Source organism: Hylobates moloch, unplaced genomic scaffold (assembly GCF_009828535.3).
Source record: "Hylobates moloch isolate HMO894 unplaced genomic scaffold, HMol_V3 SCAFFOLD_11, whole genome shotgun sequence".
Lineage (NCBI taxonomy): Eukaryota > Metazoa > Chordata > Mammalia > Primates > Hylobatidae > Hylobates > Hylobates moloch.
In genome coordinates this window covers 59,642,759-59,669,292 of record NW_026652286.1, presented here as the reverse complement: position 1 = coordinate 59,669,292, position 26,534 = coordinate 59,642,759, and the positions used below count along the sequence as shown (strand labels likewise).

The 26,534-nt window shown below is 39.4% G+C and overlaps 1 long non-coding RNA gene across 1 annotated transcript in view; it reads right to left on the bottom strand.

The window, feature by feature from the left end:
• Positions 1 to 430: 430 nt before the first annotated feature.
• The window catches only part of LOC131384646 (uncharacterized), a 40,078-nt gene continuing 13,974 nt past the window's right edge, over positions 431 to 26,534 (bottom strand). Inside the window, exon 3 of the long non-coding RNA XR_009215706.1 lies at positions 431 to 521. This is a non-coding gene — a long non-coding RNA (uncharacterized LOC131384646). The remainder of the gene's footprint in view (positions 522 to 26,534) is intronic.

Genomic DNA, 26,534 nt, shown 5'->3' with positions numbered 1-26,534 from the left:
CTTGCTAATGATACAAATCTCAGTGGATATAATGACTTAGTAACCACTCCTAGACTAGGTTGTACATAATGCAATCGTTTGGAGAGTTGAAATTAGAGGCATTAGAAAGACAACTGATTGTGACTTCTGAGTGCTTTAATTGACATACAGCTCCTGGAATTCAGACAAGATAGGCCTGCAGGGAGGCTTTGCTATGTAGAGATACTGAAGAATGGCCTGGGAGCCTTTCCAAGCCTGGAAGAACTTGGATGGATCTACAGGATGATGAAAGGTCATTCCTTTCCAGCTCCAACCCCAGTCCCAAGACAGCGTGGGGATTTGGGGAGCCAAATTCAGGAAAGAAACAGCTTGTCCCTTCAGCAGAGTTAAGTAGGGCCTGGGGACCTGTTATGTTTACATTGAGTAGAGTTTTTTTTTTTTTCAGTCCTTACCCACAAATTCAGGATGACCTTCTCTCCTCTTCATTAGCAGCTTTGTAGGGCAAAGGACCTGATCCTTAGCCTGATAACCCCAAACAACTCCTAGGAGAAAGGAAAAATGCCAAGAATCATGGCATTTTGGTTGAGAAGAAAGAGCACTCCCTATGGAATCTAGACTCATGGATATGTGCAAGACTTTAACCCACCACTCACCTAAATTTTTTGTCTTTGACCTTCATGAGCTCTTTGCTTTGTTCCAAGAAAGTAATAGTACAAATTATCAATACTTTTTCTAATTTATAGTAAGCATTACTGATAGAAAAAATTACCATATTATAGTAAAACTGAAAATAATGAATCTCCACAGGCTAAAATTTGTTACAGGTAAAAACTAACTGAAGAATTATGCATTGCTGGACATATAGTAAAATGCAAAAAGAAAAAATGGTCTTAGAAAAAGCATATTTAGAAGAAATAATCAACAACAGCAACAAGTAAAACTGTCAACAGCTAAAACCACACTCAAAAAAATTAGCAAAAATAAACCTTCCTGAAAAATTTGCATATAAAATATTTTATCTGAAAAAATTGAATTTAAAACTATAAAGGCCAAAAAAGTGAAAACATAATGACAACATTTGACAATAATAAAACAAATGATTATAACAAAAACTGATGACTACATTAGTGTTTATTATAAAATGTACACAGAAATAATTAATCTAGACCAATATCAGTAAAATAAAATTAAAACTATAACTACCCTGGATAGGAAATGATCAAGGAATTAAGTTGAATTAGTATAGAATGCCCCAAAAGAAAAATGCTTTTCCCATAGACATTCATTCACTAAAGCATAATCTTGATTTAGAGATTTGTTTTTTAATATGGACATTAAGTACGTTCAAGCCCAAAACAGTCAGGTAAAAACATTCACAGAGTCCAAGTAAGAGTCAATACAACAGGATTTAAATGCCTGCTTTCAACTCTGAGGATTGAATCTTGGCTCTGAAGCACATGGCTTTGATACCAGTAAGCCATATGACTTTGGGAAAGTTACTTAATATCTCTAAGCCTCCATTGCCTCATATGTAAAATGTACATGTTAATTTCATACCTTTCCTCTTAGTGTTTATATTGGGCTATCCATGAGAAGTAAAACCATGAGAAGTCTTGCACACATCTTTCTTCTGAGAACTTCCTTACCCTGAGGTTTCCACACTTTGTGTCATATAACCTCAGGCTCTAATCATGACCTCTTGAACTAAGGATAAGTATCTGACCCAAAAATATATTTAGATTGGCCAGCAAGCTGCCAAATGCATTACCCCAGAAAGACACTTTATACTCAGTGGTTACTGGCTAATTCAATCCATTGAGTCCACTCTTGGGGAATTTTAATGTCAGATGTGCAAAAAAAAAAAAAAAGTGAGCAGAGAGTAGGATTGGCAGAAGCAGAGAGGAAAAGAGGAAACAAGAGGCAGAAGCCATGAGGTACCATGGGTAAGTAAAAGCCATGAGTCAGCTAAAAGCAAATAGGCTGAGGAAAGAAAAAAGAACTGTCAGGAATGAAATAGGAAGAAGCTGGTGGAGAGAAAAATAGAACTGAAGTTGCTGCATTGCAATAGTGAAGGATCTACATAGATATATAAGAAAATATTTATTACAGGAATTGGCTCGCATGATTATGGAAGCCAAGAAGTCCCAAAATATACCTTTTGCAAGCTATAGAATGAGGAAAGCCAGCAGTGTCATTCAGTCCTTGTCGTAATGCCTGAAAATCAGGAAGGCTGCTGTTGTAAATCCCAAGGTCATAAGGTCCAAGAACCCAGAGCATCTATGTCTAAGGGCATTAGAAGACAGATGTCTCAGCTCAAGAGGAGAGAGTGAATTTTCTCTTTCTCTACCATTTTGTTCTATTCAGGTGCCCACTCAAATAGGTAAAGGTGGATCGTTTTTACTCAGTCTACTGATCCAAATGCTAATATCATCCGGAAACACCCTCAAAGATTCACCAGAAATAATGTTGTGCCAGCTCTCTGGTTATCCTTTAACTCAAAAGTTAATATATAAAGTTAACTATCACAGATAGGAACTCAGAAGACGTCTCAAATTGTTATTGGGGCCCAGAGCTACTAACAGACTCATGTTGCTGCTGCTCCTGCTGCTGCTGAATTATATGTGGTGACAAACAATGTTCCAGATTTCCAAAGACCTTACTGTGCAGCCTTTCTAATTTTCCCAGCCATCCTTGAAATAAACCTCCAGTGCTAGTAATATGCACAACAACAACAAAAAATGATCCTTCAGTATAGAAAAAAGACATTCACCCTCACTCATAATAAGATAAGAGAAATGAAAATTAAAACTAAACTGAGATTTGATTTCTCTCCTAATCAGATTGGTGAATATTCAAAAGTTTGATAAGACACCTTTTAATCAAGGCCATGGGAAATGGGTACTTCTCTGCTGGTGGGAAAACAAAACAGTACAACCCTGGGAAGGGGAATTTGGGAATTTGGTAATATCTAAGATGTATACACAAGGCAAAGTAGTAAAAATTATAACTGAAAAATAACAAATATCTATCAATAGGGGATAGGTTGAATAACTGTAGTGCATCCACACAATGGTGTATAGTTGTCTTGAAGAATAAAGATTTTTTTTCTGTGTACTGCCATGATCTCTAGGATTTAATGTTGAGTAAAAAAAAATCAAAGCAGAGAAGAGTACACATAGTATGCTATTGTTTATCTAAGAAAGAAGAGTACTAAGTACACACACACACACACACACACACACAGTGCATTCTCATTATTCTCATTATTTGTGGTAGCTGTGTTCTCTAAAGTCACACTGAGCACTAAATTAGCGAATAACTGAACCATTGCTCCTAATGGAAATACAGGATTAGGTTCCTATAAGCCCTGGTCACAATATTTTTATCAATAGATCAATATACTACCCTGTTTTACGTCTGACTCTGTTTAAAGACATCTTATTTAAATATATGTTGTTGATTCATTAACGTCGATCTCACAGCCAACAGCACTGTAACTCATGCCTAAATGAAGGTTATCTAGTACATGGATTTTCCTCATAAGGCACATCAACAACCTTATTATGCTTAGTAACACCAAACAGCACTTCAGCACTATGCTTTGAGGCCATTGTTAATTGTGAAATCATCAAGAAAAAGCAAAAAGTGCAAAAAAAAGAATAAATCTATTGCAAAAAGGACACTAGCTTACATATGAGAGCTGCAATAAGAAGATAGAGCCTTATTTGACTCAGCTAGGAATATACACATTGAATGATTCAGCTTTTACAGTGCTTTACATGTATTCATGAATGACCATGGAAGTGCTGCAAGTATTGATTTTAAGGTTACAAATAAATGTTAGCATGTAGGCAAATTTGCAAATATGGAACCTGTGACTAATGAGGATTGATTGTATATATTTCTTACATTTAAAAAATGGAGTGGTTCCTGAAATTTTTTTCATTGGTTTAAAATTTTTTAAGTGTTAAATTGAAGAATAAGCCACAAAATATAGGTATACATCAGAGATATGGTGGGTTCAGTTCCAGACCACCACCAGAAATCAAATATTGCAATAAAGGGAGTCACACAAATTTTTTGGTTTCCCAGTGCACATAAAAGTTATGTTTATACTATACTATAGTTTATTAAGTGTGCAATAACATTACATCAAAAAAGTACATGACTTAATTTGAAAAATACTTTATAGCTAAAAAATGTTAATGGTCACCTGAGCCATGAGCAAGTTGTAATCTTTTGTTGTTGGAGGGTCTTGCCTCAATGTTAATGGCTGCTGACTAATCAGAATGGTAGTTGCTGAAGGCTGGGGTGATTGTAACTATCTCTTGAAAAACAAATGAAGTTTGCCACATTGATTTACCTTTCCTTTCATAAAAGATTTCTCTGGAACATGCTATACTATTTGATAGCACTTTACCCACAATACAACTTCTTTCAGAATTGGAGTCAATTCTCTCATATCCTGCTGCCGCTTTCTCAGTTAAGTTTATGTAATATTCTAAATTCTTTTCTGTCATTTCAACAGTGTTCACAGCATCATCACCAGGAGTCGATTCCATCTAGAGGAACCTCTTCCTTTGCTCATCCATAAGAAGCAACTCTTCATCTGTTCAAGTTTTATCATGAGGTTGCAGCAACTCAGTAACACCTTCAGACTTCAGTTCTAATTCTAGTTCTCTTGCTGTTCCACCACATTTGCAGATATTTCCTTCACTGAAATTTTGAAACCCTCAAAATCTTCAGTGAGGGTTGGAGTCATCTTTCTTCTAAACTCTCGCTGATGTTGACATTCTTTCAAACTACTGCTCTTCCTATGAGTCATGAATATCCTTAATGGCAGTTAGAATGGTGAATCCTTTCCAGAAGGTATTAAATTTACTTTGCCCAGGTCCATCGGGGAATCACTATCTATGGCAGCTATAGCCTTACAAAATGTATTTCTTAATTTTGACTCAAAAGCCAAAATTACTCCTTGATCCATGGGCTACAGAATGAACATTTTATGAGAAGGCATGAAAATAACATTAAACTCCCTGTACATATCCGTCAGAACTCTTGGGTAACCAGGTGCATTATGTCAATGCGTGGTAATATTTGGAAATAAATCTCTTTTTCTGAGAAGTAGGTTTCAACAGTGGGCTTAAAATAGTCAGCAAACTATGCTATAAGCTGATGTGCTGTCATCCAGGCTTTGATGCTCCACTTACAGAGCACAGGCAGAATAATGTAATTCTTAAGAGCCCTAGGATTTTCAGAATGGTAAACGAACACTGGCTTCAATTTAAAGTCACCAGCTGCATTAGCTCCTAGCAAGAGAGTCAGCCTGCCCTTTGAAATTTTGAAGCCAAACATTGACTTCTCTTCACTAGCTATGAAAGTCCTAGATGGCATGTTTTTCCAATAGAAGGCTGTTTCATCTGCATTAAAAATCTGTTTAGTGTAGCTACCTTTATCAGTGATCTTATCTAGATATTCTAAATAACCTACTTCAGCTTCTCCATCAGCACTTGCTGCTTCACCTTGCACTTTAATATTATGGATATAGTTTATTTCCTTAAATCTCATGAACCAACCTCTTCTAGCTTTAAACATTTCTTCTGCAGTTTCCTCACCTCTCTCAGCCTTCATATAATTGAAGAGCATCAGGAATTTGCTCTGGATTAGGCTTTACAATTAAGCAAATGATGTGGCTGGTTTGATCCTCTCTCTAAACTGCCAAAATGTTCTCCATATCAGCAATAAGGCTATCTCACCTTCTCATAATTTTGTGTGTTCACTAGAGTATAACTTTTAATTGTTTTTAAGAATTTTTCCCCTGCATTTACAACTTGGCTGTTTGGCACAATAGGCCTAGCTATAGCTAATCTATCTCAGCTTTTGCCATGCCTTCCTTACCAAACTTAATCATATTTGGCTTTTGATGTAAATGGAGAGACATGTGATTCTTCTTTTCACTTGAACACTTAAGAGGCCACAGTAGGGTTATTAATTAGCCTAATTATGTCTTAAGGAATAGGGAAGACAGAAGAGAGAAAGACAGATGAAGGAATGGCTGGTCAATGGAGCAGTCAGAGCACATACATTTATCAATCAAGTTTGTTATCTTATATGAGCATGGTTCATGGCACTCCCAAAAAACATAATAGTAACATCAAAGATCACAGATCACCATAACAGATACAATAATAATGAATAAATCTGAAATATTATAAGACTTCTAAATGTGACACAGAGACACAAGTGAGCATATGCTGTTGGAAAAATGGTGCCAATAGACTTGCTTACCAAACAGGATTGACTCAAACCTTTAATTTGCAAAAAAACCACAGTATCTGAAAAACACAATGAAGTGAAGTACAATAAAACAAGGTATGCCTGTAAACAAAATTGGGAGAAAAAAACAGGATGGAGGCAGAGAAATAGAAGGTAAACTTCTCTACATATTCCTTGTTTCATAATTTGATTTTGAACCATGTAAGTTTTATACAATTATAAAATAAAATTAAACCAAAAATTAAATGAAAATGAAATTAAAGGCAATCTCTAAATTTGGATTGGAAATATTATGACATCATCATGTACTTTCTTTTAAAAAATGTCGTTCCTAGCTCTTCTCATTGAAAGGACCTAGAGACAATAATCAACCCAGTAGCACTGAGCTCCCTCATAACTAGATAATGTTCTCTAAATATCATTTCTCACTAAAAGAAGCCAGGCCTCTTTGGGGAAATGGATAATTCTAGATCTGGGGCCAGAAATGTACAAGTTAACACTAAAATATTTTTACATTCTAAAAAGCAAGGACATTAACAAAGGTCATGTCAGAAGGACTCAGGGGAAGATTTAAAAAGAATCCCATTGGCTAAATGTGAGATGATGTGCATACCAATTAGAATAATAACTACAATATATAAAAACACATCTGGCTGGGTGCGGTGGTTCACGCCTGTAATCCCAGCACTTTGGGAGGCCATGGCGGGCAGATCACAAGGTCAGGAGATCGAAACCATCCTGGCCAACATGGTGAAACCCCGTCTCTACTAAAAATACAAAAATTAGCTGGATGTGGTGGCATGTGCCTGTAATCCCAGCTACTCTGGAGGCTGAGGAAGGAGAATCGCTTGAACCTGGGAGTCAGAGGTTGCAGTGAGCTGAGATCATGCCACTGCACTCCAGCCTGGGCAACACAGCAAGACTCCATCTCAAAAAAAAAAAAAAAACAACACATCAAATGTATTTAAATTATATATTTAAATTAAGATATCACTCTCACACACACACACACACATCTCATTGTTCACTTTAGAAGATGCTAGGAACTAATCCACTATTCTGAATATTGCTAATTAAAATAAAATAATAAATCATTTTTCCTGCCCTTTGTTTTCAATGCTTATTTTAAATTCATAGGGTATATATGCAGGTTTGCTACCTTGGAATATTGTGTGATGCTGAGGTTTGGAATACAAATGATCCCATCACCCAAGTACTGAGAAGAGTCACAATAGTTAGTTTTTCAACACTTTCCCCCTCTCTCCTTCCCCCATCTAGTAGTCCCCAGTTTCTATTGTTGCCATCTTTAGGCAATGAAGCCTACTTGATCACAGTGAATTGACTTTTTGACGTGCTTTTGGATTTGGTTTGCTAATGTTTTGTTGAGGATTTGTGTGGCTATGTTCATCAGGGATATTGGCCTACAGTTTTCTCTTTTTGTTGTGTCTTTCCAAGGTTTTGACATCTATGATGCTGGCTTTTTAGAATGAGTTAGGGAGGAGTCTCTCCTCCTCAATGTTTTGGAATAGTTTCAGTAGAATTGGCACCAGTTCTTTGTATGTCTGGTAGAATCTGGCTGCAAATCCATCCGGTCTGGAGCTTTTTTTTGGTTGTTGGTAGGATTTTTATTACTGATTCAGTTTTGGAACTCAATATTGTTTTTTTCAAGGTTTCAATTTCTTCCTGATTTAATATTGGGAAATGAGGTGTTCCTAAGTAAAATTTATCTATTTCCTCTATATATAGTTTGCATACATAGAGGTGATCATAATCATATCTGAGAATCTTTTGTGTTTCTGTGGGATTGGTTGTAATGCCACCTTTTTATCTGATTGTGCTCATTTGGATCTTCTTTCTTTGTTAATCTAGCTAGTTGTTAATCAATCTTGCTTATCCTTTCAACAAACCAAGTTTTGATTTTTTTTTTTTTTTTTGGATTTTGGAGTCTCAATTACATTCTGTTCTGCAATTTCATTGTTCTCCGATTTTAGTTATCTCTTTTCTAGTGCTAGCATTGGGGTTAGTTTGTTCCTGTTTTTCTAGTTCCTCTAGGTATGATATCAGATTAATTTGAGATCTTTCTAACTTTTTGTGGTAGGCATCTAACATTATAACCTTTCTGTTTAACATTTCTTTTGCTACATACCAGGGAATTTGGTATGTTGTGTACCTGTTTTCATTTATTTCAAATAATTTTTTTATTTCTACCTTAATTTTATTGTTTACTCAAAAGTCATTCAGAAGAAAGTTGTTTAATTTCCTTGTAACTGTATGGTTTTGAGAGAGCTTCTGTGTGTTACTTTATACTTTTATTCCATTGTAATTGAAGAGTGTGGTTGGTATGATTTCAAATTTTTTAAATTCATTGAGACTTGTTTTATGGCAAAGTGTGTGGTCAATCTTGGAGTATGTTCTGTGTGGAGATGAGAAGAATGTATATTTCTTGGTTGATGGGTGGAGTATTCTGTAGATGTCTATTAGGTCCAACTGATCAAGTGTTGAGTTTAAGTTCAGAATTTCTTTGTTAGTTTTCGGCCTCGATGATCTGTCTAATGCTGTCAGTATGGTATTAAAGTGCTCCACTATTATTGTGTAGCTGTCTAAGCCTTTTTGTAGGTCTAGAAGTACTTGTATTATAAATCTGGGATCCAATGTTGCGTGTGTATATATTTAGGATAGTTATGTGTTCTTCTTAAATTGTACCCTTTATCGTTATATAATGCCCTTCTTTGTCCTTGAAACCTTACTGTAGCTGGTTTAAAGTATGTTTTATCTGATATTAGAATAGTGATTCCTGCTCTTTTTTGTTTTCTGTTTGCATGGTAGATGTTTCTCCAACACTTTACTTTGAGCATATGCATATTGTTACATGCAAGATGGGTCTCTTGGAGAAAGTAGACGGATTGGTCTTGTTTTTTTACCCAACTCACCCTTCTGTACCTGTTAAGTGGGGTGTTTAGACCATTTACACTCAAGTTTAATATTGATATGTGAGGTTTTGATCTTATCATGAAGTTGTTAACTGGTTGCTTTGTAGTTTCCATTGTGTAGTTGCTTTATAGGATCTGTGGGCTATGTACTTGAGTATGTTTTTGTGGTAGCAGGTATCATTCTTTTGTTTCCACGTTTGTTGCATGGAACTCCCTTATGGATATCTTGTAAGGGTGGTCTAGTGGTAGCAAATTCCCTATGAACTTGCTTATCTGGAAAAGATAGTATTTCTCCTTTGCTTATATAGCTTCGTTTGAGGACATATGAAATGTTTTTTTATACTTTAAGTTCTAGGGTACATGTGCTCAGTGTGCAGGTTTGATACGTAAGTATACATGTGCCATGTTGGTTTGCTGCACTCACCAACTCATCATTTACATTAGGTATTTCTCCTAATGCTATCCCTCCCCAAGTCCCCCACCCCCCGACATGCCCCAGTGTGTGATGTTCCCCGCCCTGTGTCCAAGTGATCTCATTGTTCAGTTCCCACCTATGAGTGAGAACATGTGGTGTTTGGTTTTCTGTCCTTGTGATAGTTTGCTGAGAATTATGGTTTCCAGCTTCATCCATGTCCCTGCAAACGACATGATTTTTTTTTTTTTTTTTTTTGAGACGGAGTCTCGCTCTGTCACCCAGGCTGGAGTGCAGTGGCGTGATCTCAGCTCATTGCAAGCTCCACCTCCTGGGTTCATGCCATTCTCCTGCCTCAGCCTCCCAGTAGCTGGGACCACAGGCACCCGCCACCACGCCCAGCTAATTTTTTGTATTTTTAGTAGAGATAGGGTTTCACCGAGTTAGACCAGGATGGTCTCGATCTCCTGACCTTGTGATCCACCCACCTTGGCCTCTCAAAGTGCTGGGATTACAGGCATGAGCCACGGCGCCCGGCCAAACTCATCTTTTTTTATGGCTGCATAGTATTCCATGGTGTATATGTGCCACATTTTCTTAATCCAGTCTATCATTGATGGACATTTGGGTTGGTTCCAAGTCTTTGCTATTGTGAATAGTGCCACAATAAACATACATGTGAATGTGTCTTTATAGTAGCATGATTTATAATCCTTTGGGTATATACCCAGTAATGGGATTGCTGGGTCAAATGGTAATTCTAATTCTAGATCCTTGAGGAATTGCCACACTCTCTTCCACAATGGTTGAACTAATTGACACTTTCATCAACAGTGTAAAAGCATTCCTATTTCTCCACATCCTCTCCGGCATCTGTTGTTTCCTGACTTTTTAATGACTGCCATTCTAACTGGCATGAGATGGTATCTCATTGTGGTTTTGATTTGCATTTCTCTGATGACCAGTGATGATGAGCATTTTTTCATGTGTCTGTTGGCTGCATAGATGTCATCTTTTGAAAATTGTCTGTTCATATCCTTTGCCCATTTTTTGATGGGGTTGTTTTTTCTTGTAAATTTGTTTGAGTTCTTTGTAGATTCTGGATATTAGCCCTTTGTCAGATGGGTGGATTGCAAAAATTTTCTCCCATTCTGTAGGTTGCCTGTCCACTCTAATGGTAGTTTCTTTTGCTGTGCAGAAGGTCTTTAGTTTAATTAGATCCCATTTGTCTATTTTGGCTTTTGTTGCCATTGCTTTTGGTGTTTTAATCATGAAGTCCTTTCCCATGCCTATGTCCTGAATGGTATTGCCTAGGTTTTCTTCTAGGGTTTTTATGGTTTTAGATATAATATTTAAGTCTTTAACCCATCTTGAATTAATTTTTGTATAAGGTGTAAGGAAGGGATCCAGTTTCAGCTTTCTACATATGGCTAGCCAGTTTTCCCAGCACCATTTATTAAATAGGGAATCCTTTCCCCATTTCTTGTTTTTGTCAGGTTTGTCAAAGATCAGATGGTTGTAGATGTGCAGTGTTATTTCTAAGGCATCTGTTCTGTTCCATTGGTCTATATATCTGTTTTGTACCAGTAACATGCTGTTTTGGTTACTGTAGTCTTGTAGTAGATTTTGAAGTCAGGTAGTATGATGCCTCCAGCTTTGTTCTTTTTGCTTAGGATTGTCTTGGCAATGTACGTTCTTTTTTGGTTCCATATGAACTTTAAAGTAGTTTTTTCCAATTCTGTGAAGAAAGTCATTGGTAGCTTGATGGGGATGGCATTGAATCTATAAATTACTTTGGGCAGTATGGCTATTATCACTATATTGATTCTTCCTATCCATGAGCATGGAATATTCTTCCATTTGTTTGTGTCCCCTTTTATTTCCTTGAGCAGTGATTTGTAGTGCTCTTTGAAGAGATCATTCACATCCCTTGTAGGTTGGATTCCTAGGTATTTTATTCTCTTTGTAGCAATTGTGAATGGGAATTCACTCATGATTTGCCTGTTTGTCTGTTCATGGTGTATAGGAATGCTTGTGATTTTTGCACATTGATTTTGTATCCTGAGACTTTGCTGGAATTGCTTATCAGCTTAAGGAGATTTGGGGCTGAGACGATGGGGTTTTCTAAATATACAATCATGTCATCTGCAAACAGGAACAATTTGAATTCCTCTTTTCCTAATTGAATACTCTTTATTTCTTTCTTTTGCCTGATTGCCCTGGCCAGAACTTCCAACACTATGTTGAATAGGAGTGGTGAGAGAGGCCACCCTTTTCTTGTGCTGGTTTTCAAAGGGAATGCTTCCAGCTTTTGGACATTCAGTATGATATTGGCTGTGGGTTTGTCTTAAATAGCTCTTATTATTTTGAGATACATTCCATCAATACCTAGTTTATTGAGAGTTTTTAGCATGAAGCGCTGTTGAATTTTGTCAAAGGCCTTTTCTTCATCTATTGAGATAATCACGTGGTTTTTGTCCTTGGTTCTCTTTATGTGATGGATTACATTTATTGATTTGTGTATGTGGAACCAGCCTTGCATCCCAGGGATGAAGGTGACTTGATCGTAGTGGATAAGCTTTTTGATGTGCTGCTGGATTCAGTTTGCCAGTATTTTATTGAGGATTTTTGCATCGATGTTCATCAGGGATATTGGTCTAAAATTGTCTTTTTCTGTTGTGTCTCTGCCAGGCTTTGGTATCAGGATGATGTTGGCCTCATAGAATGAGTTAGGGAGGATTCCTTCTTTTTCTATTGATTGGAATAATTTCAGAAGGAATGGTACCAGCTCGTCTTTGTACCTCTGGTACAATTTGGCTGTGAATCCATCTGGCCCTGGACTTGCTTTGGTTGGTAGGCTATTAATTATTGCCTCAATTTCAGAGCCTGTTATTGGTCTATTCAGAGATTCAACTTCTTCCTGGTTTAGTCTTGGGAGGGTGAATGTGTCCAGGAATTTATCCATTTCTTCTAGTTTTTCTAGTTTATTTGAATAGAGTTGTTTCTAGTATTCTCTGATGGTAATTTGTACTTCTGTGGGATCGGTAGTGATATCCCCTTTATCGTTTTTTATTGCATCGATTTGATTCTTCTCTCTTTTGTTCTTTATTATTCTTGCTGGCAATCTATCAATTTTGTTGATCTTTTCAAAAAACCAGATCCTGGATTCATTGATTTTTTGAAGGTTTTTTTTGTGTCTCGATCTCCTTCAGTTCTGCTCTGATCTTAGTTATTTCTTGCCTTCTGCTAGATTTTAAATTTGTTTGCTCTTGCTTCTCTAGTTCTTTTAATTGTGGTGTTAAGGTGTTGATTTTAAATCTTTCCTGCTTTCTCTTGTGGGCATTTAGTGCTATAAATTTCCCTCTACACACTGCTTTGAATGTGTCCCAGAGATTCTGGTATGTTGTGTCTTTGCTCTTGTTGGTTTCAAAGAACATCTTTATTCTGCCTTCATTTCGTTATGTACCCAGTAGTCATTAAGGAGCAAGTTGTTCCGTTTCCACGTAGTTGTGCGATTTTGAGTGAGTTTCTTAATCCTGAGTTCTAATTTGATTGCACTGTGGTCTGAGAGACGATTTGTTGTGATTTCTGTTCTTTTACATTTGCTGAGGAGTGCTTTACTTCCAATTATGTGGTCAATTTTACAATAAGTACGATGTGGTGCTGAGAAGAATGTATATTCTGTTGATTTGGGGTGAAGAGTTTTGTAGATGTCTATTAGGTCCGCTTGGTGCTGAACTGAGTTCAGTTCCTGGATATCCTTGTTAACTTTCTGTCTCGTTGATCTGTCCAATATTGACAGTGGGGTGTTAAAGTCTCCCATTATTATTGTGTGGGAGTCTAAGTCTCTTTTTAGGTCTCTAAGCACTTGCTTCATGAATCTGGGTGCTTCTGTATTGGGTGCATATATATTTAGGATAGTTAGCTCTTCTTGTTGAATTGATCCCTTTACTGTTATGAAATGTCCTTCTTTGTCTCTTTTGATCTTTGTTGGTTTAAAGTCTGTTTTATCAGAGACTAGGATTGCAACCCCTGCTTTTTTTTGCTTTCCATTTGCTTGGTATCTGTTCCTCCATCCCTTTATTTTGAGCCTATATGCATCTTTGCACGTGACATGGGTCTTGACTCTTTATACAATTTGCCAATCTGTGTCTTTTAATTGGGGTATTTACTCCATTTACATTTAAGGTTAATATTGTTATGTGTGATTTTTATTGTCAATATGATGTTCGCTGGTTATTTTGCCCATTAATTGATGCAGTTTCTTCATAGCATCAATGGACTTTACAATTTGGCCATTTTTTGCAGTGGCTGGTACCGGTTGTTTCTTTCCATGTTTAGTGCTTCCTTCAGGAGCGCTTGTAAGGCAGGCCTTGTGGTGACAAAATCTCTCAGCATTTGCTTGTATGTAAAGGACTTTATTTCTCCTTCATTTATGAAGTTCTGTTTGGCTGGATATGAAATTCTGGGTTGAAAATTCTTTTCTTTAAGGATGTTGAATATTGGCCCCCACTCTTTTCTGGCTTGTATGGTTTCTGCTGAGAGATCCACTGTTAGTCTGATGGGCTTCCCTTTGTGGGTAACTTGACCTTTCTCTCTGGCTGCTCTTAACACTTTTTCCTTCATTTCAACCTTTGTGATTCTGACGATTATGTGTCTTGGGGTTGCTCTTCTTGAGGAGTATCTTTGTGGTGTTCTCTGTATTTCCTGAATTTGCATGTTGTCCTGCCTTGCTAGGTTGGGGACGTTCTCCCAGATAATATCCTGAAAAGTGTTTTCCAACTTGGTTCCATTCTCCCCATCACTTTCATGTACACCAATCAAACGTAGATTTGGTCTTTTCACATAGTCTCATATTTCTTGGAGGCTTTGTTCATTTCTTTTTACTCTTTTTTCTGTAACCTTGTTTTCTCACTTTATTTCATCAATTTGATCTTCAATCATTGATACCCTTTCTTCCACTTGATCAAATTGGCTATTGAAGCTTGTGCACGCATCACAAAGTTCTCATGCCATGGTTTTTGGCTCCATCAGGTCATTTAAGGTCTTCTCTACACTGTTTATTCTAGTTAGCCATTCATCTAATTGTTTTTCAAGGTATTTAGCTTCCTTGCAATGAGTTCAAACATCCTCCTTTAGCTCAGAAGTTTGTTATTACCAATCTTCTAAAGCCTACTTCTGTCAACTTGTCAAAGTCATTATCCATCCAGCTTTGTTCCATCACTGGCGAGGAGCTGCAATCCTTTGGCAGAGAAGAGGCACTCTGATTTTTAGAATTTTCAGCTTTTCTGCTCTGGTTTCTCCGCATCTTTGTGGTTTTATCCACCTTTGGTCTTTAATGTTGCTGATCTACAGATGGGGTTTTGGTGTAGATGAACTTTCTGTTGATGTTGATGCTATTCATTTCTGTTTGTTAGTTTTCCTTCTAACAGTCAGGTCCCTCACCTGCAGGTCTGTTGGGATTTGCTGGAGTTCCACTCCAGACCCTGTTTGCCTGGATATCACCAGCAGAGGCTGCAGAACAGCAAATATTGAAGAACAGCAAATATTGCTGCCTGATCCTTCCTCTGGAAGCTTCATCCCAGAGGGGCAGCCGCCTATATGAGGTTTCTGTCGGCCCCTACTGGGAGGTGTCTCCCAGTTTGGCTTCACAGGGGTCAGGGATCCACTTGAGGAGGCAGTCTGTGCATTCTCAGAGCTCAAATGCCATGCTGGGAGAACTTCTGCTGTCTTCAGAGCTGTCAGACAGGGATGTTTAAGTCTGCAGAAGTTGTCTGCTGCCTTTTGTTCAGCTATGCCCTGCTAACAGAGGTGGAGTCTAGAGGCAGTAGGCCTTGTTGAGCTGCAGTGGGCTCCACCCAGTTCAAGTTTCCCAGCTGCTTTGTTTACGTACTCAAGCTTCAGCAATGGCAGATGCCCCTCCCACAGCCAGGCTGCCATCTCGAAGATGGATCTCAGACTGCTGTGCTAGCAGTGAGCAGGGCTCCATGGGCATGGGAGCCACCAAGCCAGGCACGGGAGAGAATCACCTTGTTTGCCAGTTGCTAAGACCTTGGGAACAGCACAGTATTTGAGCAGGAGTGTCCCGTTTTTCCAGGTAGTCTGCCATGGCTTCCCTTGGCTAGGAAAGGGAAATCACCCAACCCCTTCCACTTCCCGGGTGAGGCAATGCCCTGCCCTGCTTCGGCTCACCCTCTGTGGGCTGCACCCACTGTCCAACCAGTCCCAATGAGGTGAACCATGTACTTCAGTTGGAAATGCAGAAATCACTCATCTTCTATGTCAATCCTGCTGGGAGCTGCAGACCGGAGCTGTTCCTATTCAGCCATCTTGGAACACCTCGAGATATGAAATTTTTGGTTGAAACTTATTTCCTTTAAGAATGCTAAAAATAGGCCCCTAATCTCTTCTGGTTTGTAAAGTTTCTGCTGAGAAGTCCTCTGTTAGCCTGAGGCGCTCCCTTTGCACATGATCTGACCTATTTCTCTAGCTGCCTTCAAGATTTTTTCTTTAGCATTGACCTTGGACAGTCTGGTGACTATATGCCCTGGTGGTGTTAGTTTTGTATAGTGCCTCCCAGATGTTCTCTAGATTTCTTGTACCTGGATGTCTACCTCTCTAGCAAGATTAGAAAATTTTTCTTGAATTATTCCCTCAATATGTTTTACAAGTTATTTACTTTTCCTCCTTCTTTCTCAGGAATGCCAGTAATTCATAGCTTTGGTTGCTTTACATAATACTGTACATCTTGAAGACTTTGGTTGTTTTAATTCCTTTTTTTTGTTTGTTTTTTTTTTTTTGTCTGACTGGTTTAGTTTGAAAGACTGGTCTTCAAGCTCTGAAATTCTTTCCTCTGATTGATTCAGTCTATTGCTAAAGCTTTCAATTGTATTTTGAAATTCATTGAGGTTTTCAATTCCAGAAGCTCTGGTTGATTTATTTTTAAGATGTCTCTTTCTTCATTTCCTGGATTGCTTAGAAGTTTCTTTGTGTTGATATTCAACTTTGTCTTGGATCTCATAGACCTTCCTTGCAATCCAAGCTTTGAATTCTTTATCTGCAGTTTCTGAATTTCCATTTTGGTTAGGGACCCTTGCTGGACCAATTAGTGTGATCTTTTTGTGTTGTCTCCACATTCAGATTTTTCATGGTGCCAGAATTCCTGTGCTGGTTCCTTATCATCTGGAGAGACTTGCACTTCTAATTTTTGTAGTTATTTTTATATAGGTAGATTTTTTTCTTTTTCTTTCTTTCCCTATTATATAATTGTTTCCTTCCTTTTTCTTTTCCCCCACTCCCTAGGGAATGTGACTGTAGAGAATGCTGGATACACTCTTTTGGCTTTGCTTCTATAGCCCTAAGTACTTTTTTTAGCGGGTTTTATATTGGGCTGTGCTGTTTGACCTACAAGCCAGTAGAAGGTACTTATAAGTGAGTAATCTGTGGCCAACATGGCTGGGTATATACATGATCCTTGTTTACTGGCAGAAGCTGTTTCCTCATGCAATGGGCTGATTCATGGAAGGCACAGTGGTCTGAGCTCCATGTTTAGCCACTGGTGGGTGGGGGCCACAATGGGCAGGGCTGGACTGGGGGGTCCACCTACAGACCCCTGATGGCAGGCATGAGCATCAGTGCCAAGGGAGAATCCAGCAGGCAGCCACCAAGTACCTAGAGGAGTGCCTAGGCATGGAGCTGGGAAACCTACTTAGCTCTTCAAGTTCTCTGCATGGGGATGGGAGAGGGCCTAAACTCCTAATCTGGGAAAGTGGGTGCTCCAGGTGCTTGGAGATCTGTTTGAGCACGGAGCAGAGAGAGCCCCCACTACACCAAGATGTCTGCATAGGAGGGGTGGGGTGACTGAGACTAATGGGGTGGGCAAGCAGGTGCTCTGAATACCTGGAGATCTGCCTGGGCATACATCAGAGAAAGCTCAGGTGCACCATGATCTATATCCAGGAAGGGTGGGGTAGCTCAGGCTGCTGAATAGACAAAATGCTCCAAATACCTAGAGATCTGCCTAAGCATAAAGCAGAGAGGGCGTCCCTGCACCAGGAACTCTGCCCAAGAAGGGTAGGGTGGGTCAAGCTGCTGATCTAGGTGAGAAGATGCTGTGAATGCCTGGGTGTGGAGCAGAGAGAGCCCTGGTCACCATGGCTCCATGATCTATGTCACCATGATCTATGTCCATGGAGAGTGAGGCAGCTTACACTGCTGGCCTAGGGAAATGGGTGCTACAAATGCCTGGATTTCTGCCTGGGGGTGGAGCACAGAGGGCTCTACTGAACCACAATCTCAGGGGAGCAGGTTGAGGGTGCCCAGCAATGGCACACACAGACCGGTTCCAGGTTTCCAAGCTGTCCCTAGCTGCAAGTCTCACCTCTCAGGAGAAACTGCTGCTGTAGTATTTCTCCCCCACCTCTAGGCTTGCGATGAGGGACAGCATAATTTTAATGCCTACTGCTGAAATGCCTTCTACAGTTCTGGCTGTGGGAGCTCCTATTCCACTTCAGAGTGGGTGCTCCAATCTCTGGCCTGAGATTATATTGTTTGTGTGGCCATGCTGCTGGGTAGCTAAATAATGGCTGACTTTGTATATGCCCAGGTTAAAAAGGGCATCCTGATCTCAGTCCTGGCTCTGGGACTGTGTCTGCAGCTTTTCCCTGTCTTTCCATCACAGCATATTCAAGCCTCTCCCTGTTAGTTACAGGGCTTGGGAGAAACATAGTGCTGTATCTCATCCGGAATTGCTCAGTATCACTGAGCAATTTGGTATCACCACCAAATGGTTTGGCTCTGCATCCTCCCCACCCAAATCTCATGTCGAATTTTAATTCCCCATGTTGGGGGAGGGAACCTGGTAGGAGGTGACGGGATCATGGAGGTGGATTTCCCTTCTTTTGTTCTCATGACAGTGAGTTCTCATGAGATCTGGTTATTTAAAATTATGTAGCAGGGCTGGGTGTGGTGGCTCATGCCTGTAATCCTAGCACTTTGGGAAGCTGAGGCAGGCAGATCACTTGAGGTCAGGAGTTCAAGACCAGCCTGGCCAACAGGGTGAAACCCTGTCTCTACTATATGTACAAAAATATTAGCCAAGCATGGTGGCACGTGCCTGTAGTCCCAGCTACTGGGGTGGCTGAGGCAGGAGAATTGCTTGAACCTGGAAGGCAGATGTTGCAGTGAGCCAAGACTGCACCACTGCACTGCAACCTGGGTAATAGAGCAAGACTCTGTCTCAAGTAATAATAAGTATGTTTCCCCTTCACTCTCTCTCTCCTGCTCTACCATGGTAAGACATGCTTGCTTCCTCTTTGCCTTCTGCCATGATTGTAAGTTTCCTGAGACCTCCAAGCCATGCTTCCTGTATAGCCTGTGGAACTGTGAGTCAATTACACCTCTTTTCTTCATAAATTACCCAGTCATGGGGAGTTTGTTATAGCAGTATGAGAACAGAATAATACACTTGGATTCCCAGTGGAAAGGTCAGTCACAGGGGAAGGCTGTCTGCCTCTCTCATGTACTTAGGCTTCAATCACCATTATCAGCCAGACACCATCACCAGAGCTGTTTGCTGGCATTCTCCTCCCTGGAATCAATGATGTCCTTCATAATTCCATTGGATTCCCATTTTCCTTCTTGAATTAAAGCTCACAGAGTAGACCTTTATGAACTATCATGCTATTTCCATGTAGCTAAGGCATGCTAAAAGCTTCTAATCTGCCATCTTGGGGGAAAAAAAAAAAAACTTGTCTTTTTTTTATATGAACGGGGCCTTAAAGCAATCAAGTAGGTATTGAAGAATTTTTTTTCTATAGAGGTATTTCAGATTACAAATAAAGAAGGAATGAGAGAATGTTACCTTTTTGCAAACTCCTTATAGGGATATAGGCTTATTAATTGCTGAGGACAAAATTTCATCCTCCCATATTTTATGTATTGAAGCCCTGGATCCCAATGTGACTGTATTTGGAGATAGGGTTTCTCTTAATCCATCTTCTGCTGCTATAACAGGATACTATAGACTGAGTAATTTACAAAGAAAAGAGATTTTTTTTTGCTCACAGTTCTGAAGGCAGAGAAGTCCAAGATTAACTAGCCACATCTGGCGGGGGCCTTCTTGCTGTGTCATAACATGGTGGAAAGCATCACATGCTAGAGGCATGAGCATAAGACAGAAGAGATAAAGGGGGGCAAATTCCCATGATAACAGAATTAATCCATACATGAGGGCAAATTCCTCATGATCTAATCACTTCTTAAAGTTCCATCTCTTAATACCATTACAACGGTAGTTAAATCTCAACATGAATTTTGGAAGGGACATTCAAACCATCAAAGGCCTTAATTTCCTTAAGGAGGCAATTAGGATTAAATAAGGTCACAAGCATGGAACCCTAATCCAATAGGATGAGTGTCCTTATGAGAAGAGGAAGCGACACCACCAGAGCTCCGTCTTCACACACACATAGAGAAAAGGCCATATGAGGGAACAATGAGAAAGTAGTCATCTAGAAGCCCGGAAGAGGTCTTACCAGAAACAAACTTTATTGGCACCTCAGTCTAAGACTCTGAACCTCTAGAACTGTGAGAAAATAAATTTCTGTTGTTTAAGCCACTCAGTCTTTGGTATTCTGTTTTGGTAGCCCAAGGAAGCTAATACACTGATATCAAAGGAGAGAACAGACACTATCTTTTTTTTTTATGGACATATACATCACCACCTATGACGTGAATTTATTTATAAAAAATTATGAATCTGAATCACATCAAGATTTAGTGCTAAGTACTAATTTCATGGAACCACATGGAAATGGAGACAGAGGAACACTTCATGATACCATGGGGAGTAACCAGCAAAACTCAGAGTATAAAAAATTTCATAAGAAAAATGACTGTTTCATCAACAAATACTATCTCAAGGAAATAATACAAAGAAGTAGAACCTATAAATTAAAAGATACTGAATAGATATATCATCTAAATGCAATATATAAACCTTCTTTAGATGATCCAATCAAACTGTGTGTGTGTGTGTGTGTGTGTGTGTGTGTGTGTGTGTGTGTGTGTGTGTGCAGGGGTTGGAGGCAGAGAGAGAGAGAGAGAGAAATTTGACCCCTGAGTGGATATTTCATGTTATTAATGTTTAGGTTTATCTTTTAAATTCTTGATAAGACAAGCTATCTGGGATTTGCTTCAGAATAATCCTATTGTATGATAGCAGACATGAGAAAGGGTGTAGATAAAACAACAGCAGTAGAGAACTAATGTAGAAACTATTATAGGTTCAGGAGTTTTATTCTACTAGTCTCTCTATGTCAAGTGTGAATTTTTTACATTAAATGTTTAATTTAATTTCAACTCCCATTTACCAGCAAACTGAATATATCCCTGTTTCTCATATTTTGAAAGGATCCAATCAGTACAGAATTATTGTCAAGATTAAATGAAATCACCTATGGAGAACAGCGAGTCTGGTGGCTAGAAAAGATAACAGAAAGTCCAGCTATGATGGCTAAAATATTACGTTTCAGGATTTCAGCTTATCTCAAAATATCCTGTGCAATTAATTCAAAAATTCCTGTATTAATTCTATGCAAATAACACAGACAAAATGGAATTCCTATACATTTAGCATATATTCAGAAATAACATCTTAAGCACTGCATCTTTGGTTCCAAATGATTATTTAGTGTTTCCCTGCCTGGTGTCCAGCACATGAAGACTTCTTGAAGTCCCATCTACTGAATGCATACGATACTTCCAAACTCAGCCCTGAATAATCCCAAGTAGCTCTTGACATTACAAACATTATTGCCTCTTTTTCTACACCATGCACACCTGCTATTCTTCTTCAAGTCCAACATACCCAGTTGCTCTCTCCATTTTGACCTTGTCTCCTCTCAGGGGTCATTTAATCTCTCCACCTAGGTTAAACTCCTCAGGACAGCCCTTCCAAGTCCTAAGGCATGAGTAGCCCTGCCACCAGTTTCTCCATGAGTTACCACAGCAAAGATGATGCCCCTTCAAAATACCTCCTTCCTGTCTGTCCACCCTACCCTTGCCATCTCACTATCCAGCCTAGCTATTGTCAGAACTTTCAAATCATTCTCTCAATATCTCTTACTACCTCTCTGCTGATACTTTACTTCCATTTTGCAATATGCTTTGTCCAAATTTCACAAAAAGCAATGAATCCAGGATAACAGTAGCCTTATGTGGCCTCCCTAAGACTGATACCATATTGCTGTTGACCTAGTTGCATTTTACTGTCACTGGAAATCAACTAATTAGGCAATTTAGGGAGTATTTTGAATCCATTTTTTTCATTTTCACTAAGTAGGGTGACCTTGTAGAACTGCAACGGTTATTCCCCAAAGTAGGACTAATGGCTGGCAATCTTAACGCTTGTGCACTTTCCAAAAATGCTGGATTCCATATTCTCTTAAAAGAGAATAACCCAAACCTCTAATTTTCCACCATTGTCTATTCCAATTGAGCCAAAGAATTTAGAATGATTTAGCGCCCAAACAGGATATATATTCGGCATGGAAAGAAAAGAGAGATTACAATTACATCTTTGATTAAATCACATCCCCTATTCTAGGCTTCGGTTTCATTACTGATAATATAATCTCTCTCTCTTTTTTCTATTTTTTACTTTTACTTATTCCCTAAAATCCCAAGAGTCCTTTGAGGTCAGAGATTGTATTTTATTTTCTTTGTATCTCCTATGCCAAACACAGTTCTTTCAAATAGTAGCATTAGATTAATCTTAAATAAACAAATGAATGTCCAAGGTTCTGTGAAATTGTGATTTCCATAGAGATATCCAAAACACCTGACATCATTACCAGTTCTGCATAGCAGTAACAGCCAACCATTTATGATGAACATGAGCTACAGGCACATTAAAAGCATGCCCTAAATTGTGAGGTTCAGTTCTTGGCCACAATCCTGGAAAGGCAATAGTGTGCAATGAGAAGTGTGCCAGAATCTGCTTCAATTCAAGGTACCACCGGAATCAGCATTATCTTGTGCAAGCTACTGGGCATAGGGAAATCATAGATTTTAGGGACAGTGAGTTCCACTGGTCTCCCATCAAGGGTCTTTGGATGTAAGAAACAGAACTTACTTGAGCAAATTTAAGCAAAAGATGATTTTTTTAAGAGAGATATCAAAACAAACTCAAAGTCAAGGAGTGTAGACAGGTACCCAGAAAGCCTGATTCCAGCAACTAAACGTACATCCCCCAAATGAGGCCACAGACCCACCCATTACCGAGTCCCTCACTCTCTGTAGCCACATGGTCTCTTACCCCCTCTTCTCTCTGCGAAGCAATTTTCTTATTCCACATGTAAAGACGCTAAATGGGGCTGCCAGATCCTATTATTTTCTTAGCGCTCAGTTCAGTTACACATGGAGGCTGGCTCATGGTTCTCAAGTTCATTTCCAATTTCCTGGAAGGTGGGGTTTGATTCTCCCCCACAGTCTGGACAGTGATCTCTGTCTACACCCTAGCAGGGGCTGCAGCAAGCTACATTCTAAAGAGTGATGATTTTAACCAGGGACATAAAATGATCAGATTCCACTTCATAAGGCTCACACTGGCAGAGGTATAAAAGATACCCAAGGCCAAGAGAACAGTTCAGTGGGTGTTGCATTAACCAGAAAAGAAATGAGGAGAACTTAAAATCAGGAAATCTGTTGGGGAGACAATATTGAAATGAATTTTGAGAACTATGAAAGAATTAGAATCATGAAATTCAATGTGGGAATGAGAAATGGAGATTTCTGGGCTAGAGAGAGAGGGATGACACAATTAGTCACTGAACAAAAGAACTAAGCAGAATGGCAAGTCTGGGTGGCATTGGGGATAGGACAGGAGTGAATAAAGGTATCATATTTCAACAAAGAACAACAATCTGAGTACAGATTCTTAATGATTTTTCAACTTTACAATGGTACAAAAGTGATACGAATTCAGTAGAAAGCATACTTCAAACTTACAATTTTGATATTTTCCCATGCTAGTGATATACAGTACAAGACTCTCTCACACTGCTGGATAGCAGCAGCAAGCCATGCTATTTTTCACTTTCAATACAGTATTCAATAAATTGCATGAAAAATTCAATACTTTTTTATAAAATAGGCTGTATGTTAGATAATTTTGCCCAACTGTAGGCTAATGTAAGTTTTCTGAGCACATTTAAGGTAGGCTAGGCTGAGCTATGATGCTTGGAAGGTTAGATTTTTTTCTTTCTTACTAACCAGAGGAAATAGGCTAGGTAGGTATACTAAATACATTTTTGACTTAAAATATTTTGAACTGATGATGAGTTTATTGGGATGTAGCCCCACCGTAAGTCAAGAAGCATCTGTATAAAGATTAGATAGAAATATCAAAGGTAAAGTAGGGAAAAGATGACTTATAATGATCAGTTACAAACACATTTCTTTGAAAATTCTTTTTTTTTAATTTTATTATTATTATACTTTAAGTTTTAGGGTACATGTGCACAACGTGCAGGTTTGTTACATATGTATCCATGTGCCATGTTGGTGTGCTGCACCCATTAACTCGTCATTTAGCATTAGGTATATCTCCTAATGCTATCCCTCCCCCCTCCCCACACCCGACAACAGTCCTCAGTGTGTGATGTTCCCCTTCCTGTGGCCATGTGTTCTCATTGTTCAATTCCCACCTATGACTGAGAACATGCAGTGTTTGGTTTTTTGTCCTCGTGATAGTTTGCTGAGAATGATGGTTTCCAGTTTCATCCATGTCCCTACAAAGGACATGAACTCATCATTTTTTATGGCTGCATAGTATCCCATGGTGTATATGTGCCACACTTTCTTAATCCAGTCTGTCGTTGTTGGCATTTAGGTTGGTTCCAAGTCTTTGCTATTGACAAACACATTTCTAATCATATTAGTAGAGGCAGGAGACAGAGAAATCCTAGGCAGTCAGGTGTGGGTCACCAGTGAAACCCAACCTTCAAGCCAAAGACAGTCCCAAGTAAAACCTCAGATCAGAGTGAGAACTTCTATTCCTGTTTGCCCACTCTTTCCCAATTGGTTCTTTTTGAATAATGCCTTTCAACCAACCAAATGTTGCCTTTTCCAATACTACCTGTGGCCTGCCCTGCCACTATTCTGTGCCTATAAAGGCCCCAGACTCAGTGGGTAGACAGAGAGAGACGACCTGAGTTTGGGGAAGACAACCTGCTCTTCCCATCCCCTCTCCAGCTCTCCTCTCCATTGAGAGCTGTTTTCATTGCTCAATAAAATTATCTGCCCTCACCATCCTTCAATTGTCAGTGTGACCTCATTCTTCTTGGACACCGGACAAAAGCTCACGATCCACCAACTGAGGGTACCCAGAAAGGTTGTCACACTGGCCATTTGCCCTCACCAGCAGAGGGCAGCCACCCTACACAATGGGGCCAGGGGCCAACTGAGCTGCTAACACACCACCATCCATGAGACTGTGGACAGCAGAACTAAAAGAGCTAATTAGCACAATAACACCCCCTCTGGGGTTTCAAGGTCATGGTCACCCTTGCCTGGGGTGCCACTATGTTCCCCTCAAGGTGACACACCTGGTCTGGCCACGTGTCCTGCATGGAGCTTGTTCCTGTGTCAGCGCCCAGAGCAGCCAGCCCAATTCCACACTCACTTGGTCATGTGCTCCCTCCCTCAAGGGGCTGAGCACAGTGAGTCCAGTAGACAGGGCACCCCTGCTAGGAGTCCAGCAAAGGGGCTGAGAAAAATCCTGCATCAATATTACTTCCCAAATTAACACACCTCAGTGGCTCTTATTACTAAAAGATAAAAATCCAATCTACTATGCATGGACCTTAAAGCTCTTCATTATACAGCCTCTGGCCACTTCTCTACCCTTAGCTTCTGCCACAACAAGCAATAAAACTAGCTACAGTTTCCTGGATGCACCACCTTCTCATATTTCTTCTGTGTATTTAGACATCCTGTTTCCTCATCCTGGAATATCCTCCCTCCCTCAGCTGCCTGGGCTTCTATTTGTTCTTCAAGACACAGTTCAAGACACCTTATCCATCCAAACCTACCTCACATACACTTTTCACTTGGTGATCTGTGTACTCCTTCATCTTGGTGCCTAGAAAATTGCTAAATTTCTGTTTCTAACATTGTGACTTGTCTTGCCAGACGGTGACCCCATGAATTCAGAAAATGTGTTTGCAACTCAGTATTGCAATGGCTACACATAATAACACCTATCAAATGTTTGTAACTAGCTGGAACAATGGCACAGCCTCTGCAAAGATAACACACAGCCCTGATAGCATTTTTCCCTAACAGTGTGAATCTCCTTTCTTTCTCTCAATCTCATTCTCTTCTTCTGCTTTCCCAGTATTGCGCATTTCCTCTTGGAGTGGGGATAAGGGAAAATTCATTTCTGCTTCAGTCTTTGTGTAAAATGGGTATTTCCATGGCCTTTGGTAACCACCCACCATGGCCTTGGAATTAAAGCACCCATTGGCCTTATATAATTGTTCAGAAAAAGATGGCAGACTCATTTTAAGTACATTAAAATATATTCAGGGAGAAACCAAATCTACATAGGCTGAAAATAAATAAGGACGAAGAGAAAAATTCACAGTGGGACAGACCCAAAAAGAGTTGACTCATAGGTTTTACAGAAAAGTTTAAAAGTTGGATGGACTCTTGGTCCATTTGGGCTGTTACAAGAGAATACCATAGACTGAGTAATTTATAAACAACAGAAATTATTTCTCACAGTTCTAGAGGCTGGGAAGTTCAAGATTAAGATACTGCCAGATTCAGTGTCTGGTGAAGGCTTATTTCCTGGTTCATAGACGATCATCTTCTCATTTTACCTCACATGATGGAAAAGGAAAGGGAGCTCTCTGGGGTCCCCTTTATAACGG